At 51.1% G+C, this 18164-nt stretch overlaps 4 non-coding genes across 4 annotated transcripts; all 4 read left to right on the top strand.

The window, feature by feature from the left end:
• The first annotated feature begins 294 nt into the window (after positions 1–294).
• TRNAD-GUC (transfer RNA aspartic acid (anticodon GUC)) lies at positions 295–366 on the top strand. The gene has a single exon. It is a non-coding gene; the product is annotated as a tRNA-Asp (tRNA).
• Positions 367–1761: 1395 nt separating this feature from the next.
• On the top strand, positions 1762–1833 carry TRNAD-GUC (transfer RNA aspartic acid (anticodon GUC)). The gene has a single exon. It is a non-coding gene; the product is annotated as a tRNA-Asp (tRNA).
• Positions 1834–4679: 2846 nt separating this feature from the next.
• TRNAD-GUC (transfer RNA aspartic acid (anticodon GUC)) lies at positions 4680–4751 on the top strand. The gene has a single exon. It is a non-coding gene; the product is annotated as a tRNA-Asp (tRNA).
• Positions 4752–17802: 13051 nt separating this feature from the next.
• TRNAD-GUC (transfer RNA aspartic acid (anticodon GUC)) lies at positions 17803–17874 on the top strand. Its single transcript has one exon. It is a non-coding gene; the product is annotated as a tRNA-Asp (tRNA).
• The last annotated feature ends 290 nt before the right edge of the window (positions 17875–18164 follow it).

Below are 18164 nucleotides of genomic sequence, written 5' to 3'. Positions count from 1 at the left end.
TTCTTTGACTGTCCTAAGCCCACAGGGACTTTGCCGTCCTCAGCTCATGAGACTTGAGATGGGTAGCTTGATTTGCTGAGGAAATGCGGGATGACAGATTCAACTCTGGAGTCAAACATAGCCCGGAACTATCGCCTTAAACTGAGTTTTAAGCCTGGTGCCGATAAAAAGAAAGAAATTAGCCTTAGATCGGGCAAGCCGTTTGACGGGGGAAAATGAGACCCCCTAGGCCATCTAGGTGGTCGCTGGATGCTGTGCAGACATCAGCAGCTGTTCATTTCGTGCCCTCACGTCTCCTCGTTAGTATAGTGGTCAGTATCCCCGCCTGTCACGCGGGAGACCGGGGTTCAATTCCCCGACGGGGAGGTTAAACCTTTTCTGGATTTTTTTTAGTTCTTGACAAATATTCTTGAAGATTAGGCTGAGTCAAGTAGGGAATGGGTGCCAAGAACTGACTCTTTAAGAAAAAAGCACCGGCAACGCTAGTCATCGTACAATATTTGTGCACAATTGCTTACATTAGGCGGCCGGTCCACTTTATTGAGTCCCCCTCAGCACCATTTAGTGCTCCTGTTGTCTGCGAAGTCCAAATTGTAACCCTGAATCAGTTCCTCTTCTGACCCTTTGTATCATGTTACATGACGAGTAATGATCACCTGTTAGCTTTATCCCTAATTATAACTCTCACTCTTTCCCTGCATCTAACCCTAGCTCTAATCCCATCATTAACCTCGGTCCGGGCACACGCGTGAACCCTTACTCTCATCTCAGCCTCTCCTGGTGATACATCACACCTGGGATCGTTTGCTCCCTGTGGGCTGTGGGAAATTTGCTACCAGCACGCCCTGGAAGTGGGGCTCATTCCGCTGCAACGGGAGGTCTTCCCAGGACGCGTCACAGCTCAACGCAAGAGCTCCTGGGTTTCGAAGGCTCTTGCAGCAAGCCTTCACAAAGCAGCAGGGAGCGCCGTTCCAGATGGGAAACTTGAGACTGGATGTCCAGAAAAGCAAGACGTCAGAAGCGAAACCTTATCCTGCAGGGTGTGGCATACCATCCGCTTGCTCATTGCGACAAAGGTGGCACTAATGAAGGAAGAGGTCAACGTTACGTTCTTCTTTAAAATGCAAGGCCAGGAAAAGTGGCAGCGGTGGGATTTGAACCCACGCCTCCGAAGAGACTGGAGCCTTAATCCAGCGCCTTAGACCGCTCGGCCACGCTACCTCCCTGCTAGTCGCCGAAAGCGGAACTTGACCCGTTGCCCGGCCCGCTTTAGTGCTTTGCCTTTTCTCCTTGGAAAGTCTGGAGACAGGCAGTGGAAGGGCAGGCAAACTGTCAGGTGCGCAGAGGAGGGGAGACCATGAGGCAAGGTGGGAGATGGGGGCAAGAAGTGAGAAAAAAACTAATCGCAAGCTAGGGCAGGATTCGGAAAGTGAAGCCGAAAAGGGGCTTAGCATGCAGCCCAGGGGTTTCTTTGACTGTCCTAAGCCCACAGGGACTTTGCCGTCCTCAGCTCATGAGACTTGAGATGGGTAGCTTGATTTGCTGAGGAAATGCGGGATGACAGATTCAACTCTGGAGTCAAACATAGCCCGGAACTATCGCCTTAAACTGAGTTTTAAGCCTGGTGCCGATAAAAAGAAAGAAATTAGCCTTAGATCGGGCAAGCCGTTTGACGGGGGAAAATGAGACCCCCTAGGCCATCTAGGTGGTCGCTGGATGCTGTGCAGACATCAGCAGCTGTTCATTTCATGCCCTCACGTCTCCTCGTTAGTATAGTGGTCAGTATCCCCGCCTGTCACGCGGGAGACCGGGGTTCAATTCCCCGACGGGGAGGTTAAACCTTTTCTGGATTTTTTTTAGTTCTTGACAAATATTCTTGAAGATTAGGCTGAGTCAAGTAGGGAATGGGTGCCAAGAACTGACTCTTTAAGAAAAAAGCACCGGCAACGCTAGTCATCGTACAATATTTGTGCACAATTGCTTACATTAGGCGGCCGGTCCACTTTATTGAGTCCCCCTCAGCACCATTTAGTGCTCCTGTTGTCTGCGAAGTCCAAATTGTAACCCTGAATCAGTTCCTCTTCTGACCCTTTGTATCATGTTACATGACGAGTAATGATCACCTGTTAGCTTTATCCCTAATTATAACTCTCACTCTTTCCCTGCATCTAACCCTAGCTCTAATCCCATCATTAACCTCGGTCCGGGCACACGCGTGAACCCTTAATCTCATCTCAGCCTCTCCTGGTGATACATCACACCTGGGATCGTTTGCTCCCTGTGGGCTGTGGGAAATTTGCTACCAGCACGCCCTGGAAGTGGGGCTCATTCCGCTGCAACGGGAGGTCTTCCCAGGACGCGTCACAGCTCAACGCAAGAGCTCCTGGGTTTCGAAGGCTCTTGCAGCAAGCCTTCACAAAGCAGCAGGGAGCGCCGTTCCAGATGGGAAACTTGAGACTGGATGTCCAGAAAAGCAAGACGTCAGAAGCGAAACCTTTTTCCTGCAGGGTGTGGCATACCATCCGCTTGCTCATTGCGACAGAGGTGGCACTAATGAAGGAAGAGGTCAACGTTACGTTCTTCTTTAAAATGCAAGGCCAGGAAAAGTGGCAGCGGTGGGATTTGAACCCACGCCTCCGAAGAGACTGGAGCCTTAATCCAGCGCCTTAGACCGCTCGGCCACGCTACCTCCCTGCTAGTCGCCGAAAGCGGAACTTGACCCGTTGCCCGGCCCGCTTTAGTGCTTTGCCTTTTCTCCTTGGAAAGTCTGGAGACAGGCAGTGGAAGGGCAGGCAAACTGTCAGGTGCGCAGAGGAGGGGAGACCATGAGGCAAGGTGGGAGTTGGGGGCAAGAAGTGAGAAAAAAACTAATCGCAAGCTAGGGCAGGATTCGGAAAGTGAAGCCGAAAAGGGGCTTAGCATGCAGCCCAGGGGTTTCTTTGACTGTCCTAAGCCCACAGGGACTTTGCCGTCCTCAGCTCATGAGACTTGAGATGGGTAGCTTGATTTGCTGAGGAAATGCGGGATGACAGATTCAACTCTGGAGTCAAACATAGCCCGGAACTATCGCCTTAAACTGAGTTTTAAGCCTGGTGCCGATAAAAAGAAAGAAATTAGCCTTAGATCGGGCAAGCCGTTTGACGGGGGAAAATGAGACCCCCTAGGCCATCTAGGTGGTCGCTGGATGCTGTGCAGACATCAGCAGCTGTTCATTTCATGCCCTCACGTCTCCTCGTTAGTATAGTGGTCAGTATCCCCGCCTGTCACGCGGGAGACCGGGGAGGTTAAACCTTTTCTGGATTTTTTTTAGTTCTTGACAAATATTCTTGAAGATTAGGCTGAGTCAAGTAGGGAATGGGTGCCAAGAACTGACTCTTTAAGAAAAAAGCACCGGCAACGCTAGTCATCGTACAATATTTGTGCACAATTGCTTACATTAGGCGGCCGGTCCACTTTATTGAGTCCCCCTCAGCACCATTTAGTGCTCCTGTTGTCTGCGAAGTCCAAATTGTAACCCTGAATCAGTTCCTCTTCTGACCCTTTGTATCATGTTACATGACGAGTAATGATCACCTGTTAGCTTTATCCCTAATTATAACTCTCACTCTTTCCCTGCATCTAACCCTAGCTCTAATCCCATCATTAACCTCGGTCCGGGCACACGCGTGAACCCTTACTCTCATCTCAGCCTCTCCTGGTGATACATCACACCTGGGATCGTTTGCTCCCTGTGGGCTGTGGGAAATTTGCTACCAGCACGCCCTGGAAGTGGGGCTCATTCCGCTGCAACGGGAGGTCTTCCCAGGACGCGTCACAGCTCAACGCAAGAGCTCCTGGGTTTCGAAGGCTCTTGCAGCAAGCCTTCACAAAGCAGCAGGGAGCGCCGTTCCAGATGGGAAACTTGAGACTGGATGTCCAGAAAAGCAAGACGTCAGAAGCGAAACCTTTTTCCTGCAGGGTGTGGCATACCATCCGCTTGCTCATTGCGACAGAGGTGGCACTAATGAAGGAAGAGGTCAACGTTACGTTCTTCTTTAAAATGCAAGGCCAGGAAAAGTGGCAGCGGTGGGATTTGAACCCACGCCTCCGAAGAGACTGGAGCCTTAATCCAGCACCTTAGACCGCTCGGCCACGCTACCTCCCTGCTAGTCGCCGAAAGCGGAACTTGACCCGTTGCCCGGCCCGCTTTAGTGCTTTGCCTTTTCTCCTTGGAAAGTCTGGAGACAGGCAGTGGAAGGGCAGGCAAACTGTCAGGTGCGCAGAGGAGGGGAGACCATGAGGCAAGGTGGGAGATGGGGGCAAGAAGTGAGAAAAAAACTAATCGCAAGCTAGGGCAGGATTCGGAAAGTGAAGCCGAAAAGGGGCTTAGCATGCAGCCCAGGGGTTTCTTTGACTGTCCTAAGCCCACAGGGACTTTGCCGTCCTCAGCTCATGAGACTTGAGATGGGTAGCTTGATTTGCTGAGGAAATGCGGGATGACAGATTCAACTCTGGAGTCAAACATAGCCCGGAACTATCGCCTTAAACTGAGTTTTAAGCCTGGTGCCGATAAAAAGAAAGAAATTAGCCTTAGATCGGGCAAGCCGTTTGACGGGGGAAAATGAGACCCCCTAGGCCATCTAGGTGGTCGCTGGATGCTGTGCAGACATCAGCAGCTGTTCATTTCATGCCCTCACGTCTCCTCGTTAGTATAGTGGTCAGTATCCCCGCCTGTCACGCGGGAGACCGGGGTTCAATTCCCCGACGGGGAGGTTAAACCTTTTCTGGATTTTTTTTAGTTCTTGACAAATATTCTTGAAGATTAGGCTGAGTCAAGTAGGGAATGGGTGCCAAGAACTGACTCTTTAAGAAAAAAGCACCGGCAACGCTAGTCATCGTACAATATTTGTGCACAATTGCTTACATTAGGCGGCCGGTCCACTTTATTGAGTCCCCCTCAGCACCATTTAGTGCTCCTGTTGTCTGCGAAGTCCAAATTGTAACCCTGAATCAGTTCCTCTTCTGACCCTTTGTATCATGTTACATGACGAGTAATGATCACCTGTTAGCTTTATCCCTAATTATAACTCTCACTCTTTCCCTGCATCTAACCCTAGCTCTAATCCCATCATTAACCTCGGTCCGGGCACACGCGTGAACCCTTACTCTCATCTCAGCCTCTCCTGGTGATACATCACACCTGGGATCGTTTGCTCCCTGTGGGCTGTGGGAAATTTGCTACCAGCACGCCCTGGAAGTGGGGCTCATTCCGCTGCAACGGGAGGTCTTCCCAGGACGCGTCACAGCTCAACGCAAGAGCTCCTGGGTTTCGAAGGCTCTTGCAGCAAGCCTTCACAAAGCAGCAGGGAGCGCCGTTCCAGATGGGAAACTTGAGACTGGATGTCCAGAAAAGCAAGACGTCAGAAGCGAAACCTTTTTCCTGCAGGGTGTGGCATACCATCCGCTTGCTCATTGCGACAGAGCTGGCACTAATGAAGGAAGAGGTCAACGTTACGTTCTTCTTTAAAATGCAAGGCCAGGAAAAGTGGCAGCGGTGGGATTTTAACCCACGCCTCCGAAGAGACTGGAGCCTTAATCCAGCACCTTAGACCGCTCGGCCACGCTACCTCCCTGCTAGTCGCCGAAAGCGGAACTTGACCCGTTGCCCGGCCCGCTTTAGTGCTTTGCCTTTTCTCCTTGGAAAGTCTGGAGACAGGCAGTGGAAGGGCAGGCAAACTGTCAGGTGCGCAGAGGAGGGGAGACCATGAGGCAAGGTGGGAGTTGGGGGCAAGAAGTGAGAAAAAAACTAATCGCAAGCTAGGGCAGGATTCGGAAAGTGAAGCCGAAAAGGGGCTTAGCATGCAGCCCAGGGGTTTCTTTGACTGTCCTAAGCCCACAGGGACTTTGCCGTCCTCAGCTCATGAGACTTGAGATGGGTAGCTTGATTTGCTGAGGAAATGCGGGATGACAGATTCAACTCTGGAGTCAAACATAGCCCGGAACTATCGCCTTAAACTGAGTTTTAAGCCTGGTGCCGATAAAAAGAAAGAAATTAGCCTTAGATCGGGCAAGCCGTTTGACGGGGGAAAATGAGACCCCCTAGGCCATCTAGGTGGTCGCTGGATGCTGTGCAGACATCAGCAGCTGTTCATTTCATGCCCTCACGTCTCCTCGTTAGTATAGTGGTCAGTATCCCCGCCTGTCACGCGGGAGACCGGGGAGGTTAAACCTTTTCTGGATTTTTTTTAGTTCTTGACAAATATTCTTGAAGATTAGGCTGAGTCAAGTAGGGAATGGGTGCCAAGAACTGACTCTTTAAGAAAAAAGCACCGGCAACGCTAGTCATCGTACAATATTTGTGCACAATTGCTTACATTAGGCGGCCGGTCCACTTTATTGAGTCCCCCTCAGCACCATTTAGTGCTCCTGTTGTCTGCGAAGTCCAAATTGTAACCCTGAATCAGTTCCTCTTCTGACCCTTTGTATCATGTTACATGACGAGTAATGATCACCTGTTAGCTTTATCCCTAATTATAACTCTCACTCTTTCCCTGCATCTAACCCTAGCTCTAATCCCATCATTAACCTCGGTCCGGGCACACGCGTGAACCCTTACTCTCATCTCAGCCTCTCCTGGTGATACATCACACCTGGGATCGTTTGCTCCCTGTGGGCTGTGGGAAATTTGCTACCAGCACGCCCTGGAAGTGGGGCTCATTCCGCTGCAACGGGAGGTCTTCCCAGGACGCGTCACAGCTCAACGCAAGAGCTCCTGGGTTTCGAAGGCTCTTGCAGCAAGCCTTCACAAAGCAGCAGGGAGCGCCGTTCCAGATGGGAAACTTGAGACTGGATGTCCAGAAAAGCAAGACGTCAGAAGCGAAACCTTTTTCCTGCAGGGTGTGGCATACCATCCGCTTGCTCATTGCGACAGAGGTGGCACTAATGAAGGAAGAGGTCAACGTTACGTTCTTCTTTAAAATGCAAGGCCAGGAAAAGTGGCAGCGGTGGGATTTGAACCCACGCCTCCGAAGAGACTGGAGCCTTAATCCAGCGCCTTAGACCGCTCGGCCACGCTACCTCCCTGCTAGTCGCCGAAAGCGGAACTTGACCCGTTGCCCGGCCCGCTTTAGTGCTTTGCCTTTTCTCCTTGGAAAGTCTGGAGACAGGCAGTGGAAGGGCAGGCAAACTGTCAGGTGCGCAGAGGAGGGGAGACCATGAGGCAAGGTGGGAGATGGGGGCAAGAAGTGAGAAAAAAACTAATCGCAAGCTAGGGCAGGATTCGGAAAGTGAAGCCGAAAAGGGGCTTAGCATGCAGCCCAGGGGTTTCTTTGACTGTCCTAAGCCCACAGGGACTTTGCCGTCCTCAGCTCATGAGACTTGAGATGGGTAGCTTGATTTGCTGAGGAAATGCGGGATGACAGATTCAACTCTGGAGTCAAACATAGCCCGGAACTATCGCCTTAAACTGAGTTTTAAGCCTGGTGCCGATAAAAAGAAAGAAATTAGCCTTAGATCGGGCAAGCCGTTTGACGGGGGAAAATGAGACCCCCTAGGCCATCTAGGTGGTCGCTGGATGCTGTGCAGACATCAGCAGCTGTTCATTTCATGCCCTCACGTCTCCTCGTTAGTATAGTGGTCAGTATCCCCGCCTGTCACGCGGGAGACCCGGGGTTCAATTCCCCGACGGGGAGGTTAAACCTTTTCTGGATTTTTTTTAGTTCTTGACAAATATTCTTGAAGATTAGGCTGAGTCAAGTAGGGAATGGGTGCCAAGAACTGACTCTTTAAGAAAAAAGCACCGGCAACGCTAGTCATCGTACAATATTTGTGCACAATTGCTTACATTAGGCGGCCGGTCCACTTTATTGAGTCCCCCTCAGCACCATTTAGTGCTCCTGTTGTCTGCGAAGTCCAAATTGTAACCCTGAATCAGTTCCTCTTCTGACCCTTTGTATCATGTTACATGACGAGTAATGATCACCTGTTAGCTTTATCCCTAATTATAACTCTCACTCTTTCCCTGCATCTAACCCTAGCTCTAATCCCATCATTAACCTCGGTCCGGGCACACGCGTGAACCCTTACTCTCATCTCAGCCTCTCCTGGTGATACATCACACCTGGGATCGTTTGCTCCCTGTGGGCTGTGGGAAATTTGCTACCAGCACGCCCTGGAAGTGGGGCTCATTCCGCTGCAACGGGAGGTCTTCCCAGGACGCGTCACAGCTCAACGCAAGAGCTCCTGGGTTTCGAAGGCTCTTGCAGCAAGCCTTCACAAAGCAGCAGGGAGCGCCGTTCCAGATGGGAAACTTGAGACTGGATGTCCAGAAAAGCAAGACGTCAGAAGCGAAACCTTTTTCCTGCAGGGTGTGGCATACCATCCGCTTGCTCATTGCGACAGAGCTGGCACTAATGAAGGAAGAGGTCAACGTTACGTTCTTCTTTAAAATGCAAGGCCAGGAAAAGTGGCAGCGGTGGGATTTGAACCCACGCCTCCGAAGAGACTGGAGCCTTAATCCAGCACCTTAGACCGCTCGGCCACGCTACCTCCCTGCTAGTCGCCGAAAGCGGAACTTGACCCGTTGCCCGGCCCGCTTTAGTGCTTTGCCTTTTCTCCTTGGAAAGTCTGGAGACAGGCAGTGGAAGGGCAGGCAAACTGTCAGGTGCGCAGAGGAGGGGAGACCATGAGGCAAGGTGGGAGTTGGGGGCAAGAAGTGAGAAAAAAACTAATCGCAAGCTAGGGCAGGATTCGGAAAGTGAAGCCGAAAAGGGGCTTAGCATGCAGCCCAGGGGTTTCTTTGACTGTCCTAAGCCCACAGGGACTTTGCCGTCCTCAGCTCATGAGACTTGAGATGGGTAGCTTGATTTGCTGAGGAAATGCGGGATGACAGATTCAACTCTGGAGTCAAACATAGCCCGGAACTATCGCCTTAAACTGAGTTTTAAGCCTGGTGCCGATAAAAAGAAAGAAATTAGCCTTAGATCGGGCAAGCCGTTTGACGGGGGAAAATGAGACCCCCTAGGCCATCTAGGTGGTCGCTGGATGCTGTGCAGACATCAGCAGCTGTTCATTTCATGCCCTCACGTCTCCTCGTTAGTATAGTGGTCAGTATCCCCGCCTGTCACGCGGGAGACCGGCCCCGACGGGGAGGTTAAACCTTTTCTGGATTTTTTTTAGTTCTTGACAAATATTCTTGAAGATTAGGCTGAGTCAAGTAGGGAATGGGTGCCAAGAACTGACTCTTTAAGAAAAAAGCACCGGCAACGCTAGTCATCGTACAATATTTGTGCACAATTGCTTACATTAGGCGGCCGGTCCACTTTATTGAGTCCCCCTCAGCACCATTTAGTGCTCCTGTTGTCTGCGAAGTCCAAATTGTAACCCTGAATCAGTTCCTCTTCTGACCCTTTGTATCATGTTACATGACGAGTAATGATCACCTGTTAGCTTTATCCCTAATTATAACTCTCACTCTTTCCCTGCATCTAACCCTAGCTCTAATCCCATCATTAACCTCGGTCCGGGCACACGCGTGAACCCTTACTCTCATCTCAGCCTCTCCTGGTGATACATCACACCTGGGATCGTTTGCTCCCTGTGGGCTGTGGGAAATTTGCTACCAGCACGCCCTGGAAGTGGGGCTCATTCCGCTGCAACGGGAGGTCTTCCCAGGACGCGTCACAGCTCAACGCAAGAGCTCCTGGGTTTCGAAGGCTCTTGCAGCAAGTCTTCACAAAGCAGCAGGGAGCGCCGTTCCAGATGGGAAACTTGAGACTGGATGTCCAGAAAAGCAAGACGTCAGAAGCGAAACCTTTTTCCTGCAGGGTGTGGCATACCATCCGCTTGCTCATTGCGACAGAGGTGGCACTAATGAAGGAAGAGGTCAACGTTACGTTCTTCTTTAAAATGCAAGGCCAGGAAAAGTGGCAGCGGTGGGATTTGAACCCACGCCTCCGAAGAGACTGGAGCCTTAATCCAGCGCCTTAGACCGCTCTGCCACGCTACCTCCCTGCTAGTCGCCGAAAGCGGAACTTGACCCGTTGCCCGGCCCGCTTTAGTGCTTTGCCTTTTCTCCTTGGAAAGTCTGGAGACAGGCAGTGGAAGGGCAGGCAAACTGTCAGGTGCGCAGAGGAGGGGAGACCATGAGGCAAGGTGGGAGTTGGGGGCAAGAAGTGAGAAAAAAACTAATCGCAAGCTAGGGCAGGATTCGGAAAGTGAAGCCGAAAAGGGGCTTAGCATGCAGCCCAGGGGTTTCTTTGACTGTCCTAAGCCCACAGGGACTTTGCCGTCCTCAGCTCATGAGACTTGAGATGGGTAGCTTGATTTGCTGAGGAAATGCGGGATGACAGATTCAACTCTGGAGTCAAACATAGCCCGGAACTATCGCCTTAAACTGAGTTTTAAGCCTGGTGCCGATAAAAAGAAAGAAATTAGCCTTAGATCGGGCAAGCCGTTTGACGGGGGAAAATGAGACCCCCTAGGCCATCTAGGTGGTCGCTGGATGCTGTGCAGACATCAGCAGCTGTTCATTTCATGCCCTCACGTCTCCTCGTTAGTATAGTGGTCAGTATCCCCGCCTGTCACGCGGGAGACCGGCCCCGACGGGGAGGTTAAACCTTTTCTGGATTTTTTTTAGTTCTTGACAAATATTCTTGAAGATTAGGCTGAGTCAAGTAGGGAATGGGTGCCAAGAACTGACTCTTTAAGAAAAAAGCACCGGCAACGCTAGTCATCGTACAATATTTGTGCACAATTGCTTACATTAGGCGGCCGGTCCACTTTATTGAGTCCCCCTCAGCACCATTTAGTGCTCCTGTTGTCTGCGAAGTCCAAATTGTAACCCTGAATCAGTTCCTCTTCTGACCCTTTGTATCATGTTACATGACGAGTAATGATCACCTGTTAGCTTTATCCCTAATTATAACTCTCACTCTTTCCCTGCATCTAACCCTAGCTCTAATCCCATCATTAACCTCGGTCCGGGCACACGCGTGAACCCTTACTCTCATCTCAGCCTCTCCTGGTGATACATCACACCTGGGATCGTTTGCTCCCTGTGGGCTGTGGGAAATTTGCTACCAGCACGCCCTGGAAGTGGGGCTCATTCCGCTGCAACGGGAGGTCTTCCCAGGACGCGTCACAGCTCAACGCAAGAGCTCCTGGGTTTCGAAGGCTCTTGCAGCAAGTCTTCACAAAGCAGCAGGGAGCGCCGTTCCAGATGGGAAACTTGAGACTGGATGTCCAGAAAAGCAAGACGTCAGAAGCGAAACCTTTTTCCTGCAGGGTGTGGCATACCATCCGCTTGCTCATTGCGACAGAGGTGGCACTAATGAAGGAAGAGGTCAACGTTACGTTCTTCTTTAAAATGCAAGGCCAGGAAAAGTGGCAGCGGTGGGATTTGAACCCACGCCTCCGAAGAGACTGGAGCCTTAATCCAGCGCCTTAGACCGCTCGGCCACGCTACCTCCCTGCTAGTCGCCGAAAGCGGAACTTGACCCGTTGCCCGGCCCGCTTTAGTGCTTTGCCTTTTCTCCTTGGAAAGTCTGGAGACAGGCAGTGGAAGGGCAGGCAAACTGTCAGGTGCGCAGAGGAGGGGAGACCATGAGGCAAGGTGGGAGATGGGGGCAAGAAGTGAGAAAAAAACTAATCGCAAGCTAGGGCAGGATTCGGAAAGTGAAGCCGAAAAGGGGCTTAGCATGCAGCCCAGGGGTTTCTTTGACTGTCCTAAGCCCACAGGGACTTTGCCGTCCTCAGCTCATGAGACTTGAGATGGGTAGCTTGATTTGCTGAGGAAATGCGGGATGACAGATTCAACTCTGGAGTCAAACATAGCCCGGAACTATCGCCTTAAACTGAGTTTTAAGCCTGGTGCCGATAAAAAGAAAGAAATTAGCCTTAGATCGGGCAAGCCGTTTGACGGGGGAAAATGAGACCCCCTAGGCCATCTAGGTGGTCGCTGGATGCTGTGCAGACATCAGCAGCTGTTCATTTCATGCCCTCACGTCTCCTCGTTAGTATAGTGGTCAGTATCCCCGGTTCAATTCCCCGACGGGGAGGTTAAACCTTTTCTGGATTTTTTTTAGTTCTTGACAAATATTCTTGAAGATTAGGCTGAGTCAAGTAGGGAATGGGTGCCAAGAACTGACTCTTTAAGAAAAAAGCACCGGCAACGCTAGTCATCGTACAATATTTGTGCACAATTGCTTACATTAGGCGGCCGGTCCACTTTATTGAGTCCCCCTCAGCACCATTTAGTGCTCCTGTTGTCTGCGAAGTCCAAATTGTAACCCTGAATCAGTTCCTCTTCTGACCCTTTGTATCATGTTACATGACGAGTAATGATCACCTGTTAGCTTTATCCCTAATTATAACTCTCACTCTTTCCCTGCATCTAACCCTAGCTCTAATCCCATCATTAACCTCGGTCCGGGCACACGCGTGAACCCTTACTCTCATCTCAGCCTCTCCTGGTGATACATCACACCTGGGATCGTTTGCTCCCTGTGGGCTGTGGGAAATTTGCTACCAGCACGCCCTGGAAGTGGGGCTCATTCCGCTGCAACGGGAGGTCTTCCCAGGACGCGTCACAGCTCAACGCAAGAGCTCCTGGGTTTCGAAGGCTCTTGCAGCAAGCCTTCACAAAGCAGCAGGGAGCGCCGTTCCAGATGGGAAACTTGAGACTGGATGTCCAGAAAAGCAAGACGTCAGAAGCGAAACCTTTTTCCTGCAGGGTGTGGCATACCATCCGCTTGCTCATTGCGACAGAGCTGGCACTAATGAAGGAAGAGGTCAACGTTACGTTCTTCTTTAAAATGCAAGGCCAGGAAAAGTGGCAGCGGTGGGATTTGAACCCACGCCTCCGAAGAGACTGGAGCCTTAATCCAGCACCTTAGACCGCTCGGCCACGCTACCTCCCTGCTAGTCGCCGAAAGCGGAACTTGACCCGTTGCCCGGCCCGCTTTAGTGCTTTGCCTTTTCTCCTTGGAAAGTCTGGAGACAGGCAGTGGAAGGGCAGGCAAACTGTCAGGTGCGCAGAGGAGGGGAAACCATGAGGCAAGGTGGGAGTTGGGGGCAAGAAGTGAGAAAAAAACTAATCGCAAGCTAGGGCAGGATTCGGAAAGTGAAGCCGAAAAGGGGCTTAGCATGCAGCCCAGGGGTTTCTTTGACTGTCCTAAGCCCACAGGGACTTTGCCGTCCTCAGCTCATGAGACTTGAGATGGGTAGCTTGATTTGCTGAGGAAATGCGGGATGACAGATTCAACTCTGGAGTCAAACATAGCCCGGAACTATCGCCTTAAACTGAGTTTTAAGCCTGGTGCCGATAAAAAGAAAGAAATTAGCCTTAGATCGGGCAAGCCGTTTGACGGGGGAAAATGAGACCCCCTAGGCCATCTAGGTGGTCGCTGGATGCTGTGCAGACATCAGCAGCTGTTCATTTCATGCCCTCACGTCTCCTCGTTAGTATAGTGGTCAGTATCCCCGCCTGTCACGCGGGAGACCGGCCCCGACGGGGAGGTTAAACCTTTTCTGGATTTTTTTTAGTTCTTGACAAATATTCTTGAAGATTAGGCTGAGTCAAGTAGGGAATGGGTGCCAAGAACTGACTCTTTAAGAAAAAAGCACCGGCAACGCTAGTCATCGTACAATATTTGTGCACAATTGCTTACATTAGGCGGCCGGTCCACTTTATTGAGTCCCCCTCAGCACCATTTAGTGCTCCTGTTGTCTGCGAAGTCCAAATTGTAACCCTGAATCAGTTCCTCTTCTGACCCTTTGTATCATGTTACATGACGAGTAATGATCACCTGTTAGCTTTATCCCTAATTATAACTCTCACTCTTTCCCTGCATCTAACCCTAGCTCTAATCCCATCATTAACCTCGGTCCGGGCACACGCGTGAACCCTTACTCTCATCTCAGCCTCTCCTGGTGATACATCACACCTGGGATCGTTTGCTCCCTGTGGGCTGTGGGAAATTTGCTACCAGCACGCCCTGGAAGTGGGGCTCATTCCGCTGCAACGGGAGGTCTTCCCAGGACGCGTCACAGCTCAACGCAAGAGCTCCTGGGTTTCGAAGGCTCTTGCAGCAAGTCTTCACAAAGCAGCAGGGAGCGCCGTTCCAGATGGGAAACTTGAGACTGGATGTCCAGAAAAGCAAGACGTCAGAAGCGAAACCTTTTTCCTGCAGGGTGTGGCATACCATCCGCTTGCTCATTGCGACAGAGGTGGCACTAATGAAGGAAGAGGTCAACGTTACGTTCTTCTTTAAAATGCAAGGCCAGGAAAAGTGGCAGCGGTGGGATTTGAACCCACGCCTCCGAAGAGACTGGAGCCTTAATCCAGCGCCTTAGACCGCTCGGCCACGCTACCTCCCTGCTAGTCGCCGAAAGCGGAACTTGACCCGTTGCCCGGCCCGCTTTAGTGCTTTGCCTTTTCTCCTTGGAAAGTCTGGAGACAGGCAGTGGAAGGGCAGGCAAACTGTCAGGTGCGCAGAGGAGGGGAGACCATGAGGCAAGGTGGGAGATGGGGGCAAGAAGTGAGAAAAAAACTAATCGCAAGCTAGGGCAGGATTCGGAAAGTGAAGCCGAAAAGGGGCTTAGCATGCAGCCCAGGGGTTTCTTTGACTGTCCTAAGCCCACAGGGACTTTGCCGTCCTCAGCTCATGAGACTTGAGATGGGTAGCTTGATTTGCTGAGGAAATGCGGGATGACAGATTCAACTCTGGAGTCAAACATAGCCCGGAACTATCGCCTTAAACTGAGTTTTAAGCCTGGTGCCGATAAAAAGAAAGAAATTAGCCTTAGATCGGGCAAGCCGTTTGACGGGGGAAAATGAGACCCCCTAGGCCATCTAGGTGGTCGCTGGATGCTGTGCAGACATCAGCAGCTGTTCATTTCATGCCCTCACGTCTCCTCGTTAGTATAGTGGTCAGTATCCCCGCCTGTCACGCGGGAGACCGGGGTTCCCCGACGGGGAGGTTAAACCTTTTCTGGATTTTTTTTAGTTCTTGACAAATATTCTTGAAGATTAGGCTGAGTCAAGTAGGGAATGGGTGCCAAGAACTGACTCTTTAAGAAAAAAGCACCGGCAACGCTAGTCATCGTACAATATTTGTGCACAATTGCTTACATTAGGCGGCCGGTCCACTTTATTGAGTCCCCCTCAGCACCATTTAGTGCTCCTGTTGTCTGCGAAGTCCAAATTGTAACCCTGAATCAGTTCCTCTTCTGACCCTTTGTATCATGTTACATGACGAGTAATGATCACCTGTTAGCTTTATCCCTAATTATAACTCTCACTCTTTCCCTGCATCTAACCCTAGCTCTAATCCCATCATTAACCTCGGTCCGGGCACACGCGTGAACCCTTACTCTCATCTCAGCCTCTCCTGGTGATACATCACACCTGGGATCGTTTGCTCCCTGTGGGCTGTGGGAAATTTGCTACCAGCACGCCCTGGAAGTGGGGCTCATTCCGCTGCAACGGGAGGTCTTCCCAGGACGCGTCACAGCTCAACGCAAGAGCTCCTGGGTTTCGAAGGCTCTTGCAGCAAGTCTTCACAAAGCAGCAGGGAGCGCCGTTCCAGATGGGAAACTTGAGACTGGATGTCCAGAAAAGCAAGACGTCAGAAGCGAAACCTTTTTCCTGCAGGGTGTGGCATACCATCCGCTTGCTCATTGCGACAGAGGTGGCACTAATGAAGGAAGAGGTCAACGTTACGTTCTTCTTTAAAATGCAAGGCCAGGAAAAGTGGCAGCGGTGGGATTTGAACCCACGCCTCCGAAGAGACTGGAGCCTTAATCCAGCGCCTTAGACCGCTCGGCCACGCTACCTCCCTGCTAGTCGCCGAAAGCGGAACTTGACCCGTTGCCCGGCCCGCTTTAGTGCTTTGCCTTTTCTCCTTGGAAAGTCTGGAGACAGGCAGTGGAAGGGCAGGCAAACTGTCAGGTGCGCAGAGGAGGGGAGACCATGAGGCAAGGTGGGAGATGGGGGCAAGAAGTGAGGAAAAAACTAATCGCAAGCTAGGGCAGGATTCGGAAAGTGAAGCCGAAAAGGGGCTTAGCATGCAGCCCAGGGGTTTCTTTGACTGTCCTAAGCCCACAGGGACTTTGCCGTCCTCAGCTCATGAGACTTGAGATGGGTAGCTTGATTTGCTGAGGAAATGCGGGATGACAGATTCAACTCTGGAGTCAAACATAGCCCGGAACTATCGCCTTAAACTGAGTTTTAAGCCTGGTGCCGATAAAAAGAAAGAAATTAGCCTTAGATCGGGCAAGCCGTTTGACGGGGGAAAATGAGACCCCCTAGGCCATCTAGGTGGTCGCTGGATGCTGTGCAGACATCAGCAGCTGTTCATTTCATGCCCTCACGTCTCCTCGTTAGTATAGTGGTCAGTATCCCCGCCTGTCACGCGGGAGACCGGGAGGTTAAACCTTTTCTGGATTTTTTTTAGTTCTTGACAAATATTCTTGAAGATTAGGCTGAGTCAAGTAGGGAATGGGTGCCAAGAACTGACTCTTTAAGAAAAAAGCACCGGCAACGCTAGTCATCGTACAATATTTGTGCACAATTGCTTACATTAGGCGGCCGGTCCACTTTATTGAGTCCCCCTCAGCACCATTTAGTGCTCCTGTTGTCTGCGAAGTCCAAATTGTAACCCTGAATCAGTTCCTCTTCTGACCCTTTGTATCATGTTACATGACGAGTAATGATCACCTGTTAGCTTTATCCCTAATTATAACTCTCACTCTTTCCCTGCATCTAACCCTAGCTCTAATCCCATCATTAACCTCGGTCCGGGCACACGCGTGAACCCTTACTCTCATCTCAGCCTCTCCTGGTGATACATCACACCTGGGATCGTTTGCTCCCTGTGGGCTGTGGGAAATTTGCTACCAGCACGCCCTGGAAGTGGGGCTCATTCCGCTGCAACGGGAGGTCTTCCCAGGACGCGTCACAGCTCAACGCAAGAGCTCCTGGGTTTCGAAGGCTCTTGCAGCAAGCCTTCACAAAGCAGCAGGGAGCGCCGTTCCAGATGGGAAACTTGAGACTGGATGTCCAGAAAAGCAAGACGTCAGAAGCGAAACCTTTTTCCTGCAGGGTGTGGCATACCATCCGCTTGCTCATTGCGACAGAGGTGGCACTAATGAAGGAAGAGGTCAACGTTACGTTCTTCTTTAAAATGCAAGGCCAGGAAAAGTGGCAGCGGTGGGATTTGAACCCACGCCTCCGAAGAGACTGGAGCCTTAATCCAGCACCTTAGACCGCTCGGCCACGCTACCTCCCTGCTAGTCGCCGAAAGCGGAACTTGACCCGTTGCCCGGCCCGCTTTAGTGCTTTGCCTTTTCTCCTTGGAAAGTCTGGAGACAGGCAGTGGAAGGGCAGGCAAACTGTCAGGTGCGCAGAGGAGGGGAGACCATGAGGCAAGGTGGGAGATGGGGGCAAGAAGTGAGAAAAAAACTAATCGCAAGCTAGGGCAGGATTCGGAAAGTGAAGCCGAAAAGGGGCTTAGCATGCAGCCCAGGGGTTTCTTTGACTGTCCTAAGCCCACAGGGACTTTGCCGTCCTCAGCTCATGAGACTTGAGATGGGTAGCTTGATTTGCTGAGGAAATGCGGGATGACAGATTCAACTCTGGAGTCAAACATAGCCCGGAACTATCGCCTTAAACTGAGTTTTAAGCCTGGTGCCGATAAAAAGAAAGAAATTAGCCTTAGATCGGGCAAGCCGTTTGACGGGGGAAAATGAGACCCCCTAGGCCATCTAGGTGGTCGCTGGATGCTGTGCAGACATCAGCAGCTGTTCATTTCATGCCCTCACGTCTCCTCGTTAGTATAGTGGTCAGTATCCCCGCCTGTCACGCGGGAGACCGGGGTTCAATTCCCCGACGGGGAGGTTAAACCTTTTCTGGATTTTTTTTAGTTCTTGACAAATATTCTTGAAGATTAGGCTGAGTCAAGTAGGGAATGGGTGCCAAGAACTGACTCTTTAAGAAAAAAGCACCGGCAACGCTAGTCATCGTACAATATTTGTGCACAATTGCTTACATTAGGCGGCCGGTCCACTTTATTGAGTCCCCCTCAGCACCATTTAGTGCTCCTGTTGTCTGCGAAGTCCAAATTGTAACCCTGAATCAGTTCCTCTTCTGACCCTTTGTATCATGTTACATGACGAGTAATGATCAC

The sequence above is a fragment of the Ambystoma mexicanum genome, unplaced genomic scaffold, assembly GCF_040938575.1.
Source record: "Ambystoma mexicanum isolate Mex_15411 unplaced genomic scaffold, UKY_AmexF1_1 Mex_scaf20, whole genome shotgun sequence".
NCBI lineage: Eukaryota > Metazoa > Chordata > Amphibia > Caudata > Ambystomatidae > Ambystoma > Ambystoma mexicanum.
Note: the sequence above shows the minus strand (reverse complement) of the source record. Positions and strands in the feature narration are given on the sequence as shown.